The sequence below is a fragment of the Myotis brandtii genome, unplaced genomic scaffold (genome assembly GCF_000412655.1).
Source record: "Myotis brandtii unplaced genomic scaffold, ASM41265v1 scaffold2430, whole genome shotgun sequence".
In the NCBI taxonomy this organism is placed as follows: Eukaryota; Metazoa; Chordata; class Mammalia; order Chiroptera; family Vespertilionidae; genus Myotis; species Myotis brandtii.
In genome coordinates, this window is record NW_005359196.1 from 111,858 (window position 1) to 116,526 (window position 4,669).

Here is a 4,669-nt window from a genome sequence, read left to right on the forward strand (position 1 = left end):
GAGTTTCTTTTAAGGGAAGTAAAGGCAATTGTTAGAGGATCATGGTGCTCTTTTCCATAACTGTGCTTAAATATAATGTTAAAATAAATGTAAACTTCTAACAACAACAACAACAACAAAGAACAACAACAACAATAAACAACAAAACACTCACCAAGCGAGACAAACACAAGCTAACATGAGTGAACTAAAAAATACCTGGCAAGTCTGGCCAGTGTAGTTCAGTGGTTGAGCCTCAACCCATGGGCCAGGATGTCACCAGATTCCTGATCAGGGCACATGCCTGGGTTTTGGGCTTGATCCCCAGTAGGGGGCATTCAGGAGGCAGCCAATTGAGGTTTCTCTCTCATTGTTGTTTCTATCTCTCTCACCCTCTCCCTTCCTCTCTCTCTATTGTTGCTTCTATCTCTCTCACCCTTCCCTTCCTCTCTCTCTAAAATCAATTTAAAAAATACTTGTGAAAAATCCATATAAATGACAGACTAAGGACTTAAAGATTTACTCATATAATTTTTTTTTACTTGGGATATGAATATAGACCAAAACATTCCAGGTTCATCCACACATGGAATTCTACATTGTTCCAAAGGACATTCTCTGACTGGAAGCTGTTAAAGTCAATTGGTGAGTGTGTCTTAGCCTGGAATGATGATGTTGAAACATCACTTGTTATGGCTTATTTTGAATTTATTTTTTCTTCTTTATACTGACTTTATTGGGTGACATTGGTCAATAAAAATATATATGTTTCAGGTATACAACTCTATAACACATCAGCTGTACCTTCCATTGTATGTTCATGGTCCCATGTCAAGTCTTCTTCCATCACTATTTATCCCCCCTTTACCTTCTTCTACCACCCCCACCCCCCAATCCTCTGGCAATTCCTACTGTTGTCCGTGCCCATGAGTCTTCCTTTTTTTATTTCCTTTATAGAATACTTGCTATTGGGTGTGAAAACCATTGTACTGTAAAACAAAAACAAAACACAAACCTCCAAAGGAGTTGTCTGAAGGGTAGTATGATTTAAAAGCCACTAGGGCAAACCTGTTTAGCAAAGCAGTCATGACGAGAGAAAAAGGTGTACATCTAGGATCTGGCCATTTTTCCCATGTCCACTGCAATTCCCATGGGCTAAGCCACCATTTGCTTTTTCTGGAGCACTTCCACACAGCACTTCTACACTGGTCCCAGAGTTTCCTCGTTGGAGGAGCCAGAGTGACTCTGTTACAATTAAGCCTTATCAGGTATAACATCCTCTAATGACTTGCCATCATTTTGGCATAAATCCATCTATTTTTGTACATATGGTCTTAAATGGCCTACAAGGTCTTCCACTCAACGCTAGCTCTTTACCTCAACACATTCCACTCTGCCCCTCACTCTCGCTGGTCTCTCCACACTGGCCTTGCTCTTACTCAAGTCTTCAAACCCTCTTTTGCAGCATAGCCTTTGCATTAGCCATTCTCTCTGGCTTAAGGCGTCTCCCTGAAATTCACATGGTTGCTTTTTCATTTCCGTTCTCTACTCAACTGTTATCTTATTTAAGAAATCTCTTCTAACCGCACTGTTGGAATAACAGCCCCACCTCCACCCAAGGGATTCTTTATTACCCTGTCCCTGCTTTATTTTTTCAGACACATGCATCTGATTTATTGAATAATATATTGTCAAGTTGTGTTGTCTTTCTCTACTACAATGTAAGATACCAGAGCAGAAATTTTTCTGCTTTGCTAATTGTTGAGTTCCCAAGGCCTCCAACATGGTGTTGCCTAAAGTAAGAGCATGATAAATGTGTTGAGAAAGGAGTGCTTTTGGCCTTTGACGGAAATTACTCTGCAGCAAGAGAAAAATGTATCCACATTCTAAGAGCTAAATGATGCTGAGAGCTGGAGAACGAGGTTCCTGTGAGGTGATGCCGTTTCCAAGAGTCTTTGAGAAGCAAATGAATAGAAGCTGCCTTATGGTTTCGTTTTTCCACTAAATCTTTCCAATAAGCGTTTAGGTCATGGAAACCACTTACAACAATGGTACTTGACAAATCTATTTTGTGTTCAGTCTTTCTCACTTCATGTTAAAACTTTTCTCACAAATGCACAGAGAATATTATTACATCAGGGGTTGTCCAGGAGGTAGTCAATTACTCTTCCTTTTTATTTCATTATTGCCTTTCTTGTTTTTTAGAAGATGCCATTCCTTAGTCAAAAATATGAGAGAAAAAAATAGTAGGGAAACAGTAGAGGGCTGACGTTAAATATTCAGCATCCTTATTATTAAACGACGGCTACTAAGTTTCCCTGTTTCTTATTCGGGAGACAGGCATGGTCTTTCAGAATGTTGAGCTACTTCATGAGAGCCAGCATGGATAGGTCGACAATTATGTTTCTCATCAAACTTATGGTTAGTGAAAATTACTTCAGTGTACTGTAGGCATATGGATACGTTTAACTGTACAAGGCTATTATAAGATACTGCAGTTATCTGTCTTTTTAGGATTTTGTGGTTGTACACTGGCAGAATGTTCACGAGTAATTGGTACTCTGGCTTAATTTAAACTGGAAGTAGACCTTTCTTTTTAAAACTACTACTGGCTTTAATATGTCATTTTTAAAGTTTCAAATAAAAATAGTGTCTTAGTATATCATTAAGAAAACTGTTGCTTATAGTGCACAAACAAGGGCTATGTTGCATAAAATGATAATATAAATGTATCATTTATATGAATAGTTTTATTAGTTCAGTACAAGAAGTGAGTATAAGTCTCTTATACATATTAGCAAACAACTATATTTTACATCTGTGAAAGAGGAGGAAGGTGGGAAGGTGGGAAGGAGGGAAAGAAAAAAAAGAGAGATAAAGGAAGGGAGGGAGGAAAGAATGGGAAAATATTTTCAATAATGCATTAGTATAGCTAATATTTGTGGTAGTTAATTTATACCTAAACAAGTAGACTCATTACCTATAGATTTATTGTGGCAATTAAGATCATGATCATCATTACTCATAGCACAAGAATAAAGAAGACACTAATTACACATGGAAACATGTAAAATATACTACCTAGTGAAAACATAAGTAAAAGTGTGATAAGAAGCACCCTATCAATGACCATAGATTTACCAACACTATTACTACATGAAGATTATGTGTGTGTGTGTGTGTGTATGTGTGTGTTTATAATGAGCCCATGTGTATGCTGTGAAAAGCTCTCTGCAGAAAGAGGTGGGCCTATTTTTCAATATTAAATGTTGACATTTGGTTGATACATTAAAAGTTGATATAAAAGTGGAATAATTACAGAGTACACTACTAAAATCCATCTGCCCCACTAAGAAATATGTGATTGAAAATAACACACTATTAAATATAAATTTATAAAAGCCTCCCACGTGTATGCTGTTAAAAGCTCTCTGCAGAAAGAGGTGGGCCTATTTTTCAATATTAAATGTTGACATTTGGTTGATACATTAAAAGTTGATATAAAAGTGGAATAATTACAGAGTACACTACTAAAATCCATCTGCCCCACTAAGAAATATGTGATTGAAAATAACACACTATTAAATATAAATTTATAAAAGCCTAAAATCATTTGAATACGTATATAGCCATCCAACTTAATATGAACATCACAGATTAAACATGAAAGGCTTAACTGGAATATATTTATATCTGTTAAGACTGCAGCTGCCAGTATCAATGACACAGATGACAGTGTCTTAAGCAAGAGAGAGGTCTGTTTTTCTCTCGCAAAATGTAAAGTCTTGGAAGGAGTCACTCCATGGCTGATTTGTATGGGATTCCGTGGAAACACTGCTGTGCCTGATTCTGCCTTTTAGTTCTGCCATCCTGAACAGTGGGTTCCATCCCCAAGGTCGTTTTGCTGTCGTAGCCTCATGCTGGACCTCCGCCACATGTCAGGGTTCCAAACAGGAGAGGACATTCAAAGGTCCAAATGCATAGACTTCCCAACTCAGAAAATGCTCTTGGTAAAACGTTCCTGGAAGGCCCACCACTCGATGGCTTTCACTTATAGCTCCTCAGCCACCTGCTTTTATGCCTCACTAGAAAAATCTAGGCTTTTAGAGGGGCACAGTGTGCGTCCCAGCAATGTAAGAGCTTATGAGTAAAACAGGTGATGGCAGGCAGACATCAGCCTGTTTCACAATCGGTTTCCAAGATCTAGCAACCTTGAGTGTTGGGAGCCATTAGAAATTACATATACATCTTCAGCTTACAACACAATAGGTTTCTGGTCCCCCCAAGCCAGCTCCTGGGAACCAATTAAGCCTTGTGGTTTAGCCTGGAGTTAAAAGATAACCTACCCTCACCCTAAGTACACAGCTGCTAAATCTCCGCTGACAAGCACACATCTCCACTGATAAGCACACAGCCATCCGGAGCCTGCTAAATCTCTAGTGATAGGTTACCGCCCATGGACCCCTTTACCCACCCCCTTCCTCCTCTAGAATATAAATTCTACACGCTGTAAAAAATAAAGTTGAGGCTTGATCAGAACACTGTCTTGCCTCCATTCTTTCGTGTCCCTTGTTTGTCTCATTCTCCCAGGGTGTCTCTGCGTTCCCCCATTGTTGTCCTACGGGTCGGGACACTTGAGAAAAGAACAATGCCAGAAGGAGGGATGCTGCACTTTCTATGACAAATCTTA

General features: G+C 38.9%; 1 long non-coding RNA gene across 1 annotated transcript in view; it reads left to right on the forward strand.

The window, feature by feature from the left end:
• Positions 1 to 4,448, forward strand: part of LOC106726237 — a 19,792-nt gene extending 15,344 nt beyond the window's left edge. The window contains exon 3 of the long non-coding RNA XR_001362265.1: positions 4,197 to 4,448. This is a non-coding gene — a long non-coding RNA (uncharacterized LOC106726237). The remainder of the gene's footprint in view (positions 1 to 4,196) is intronic.
• Positions 4,449 to 4,669: the final 221 nt, after the last annotated feature.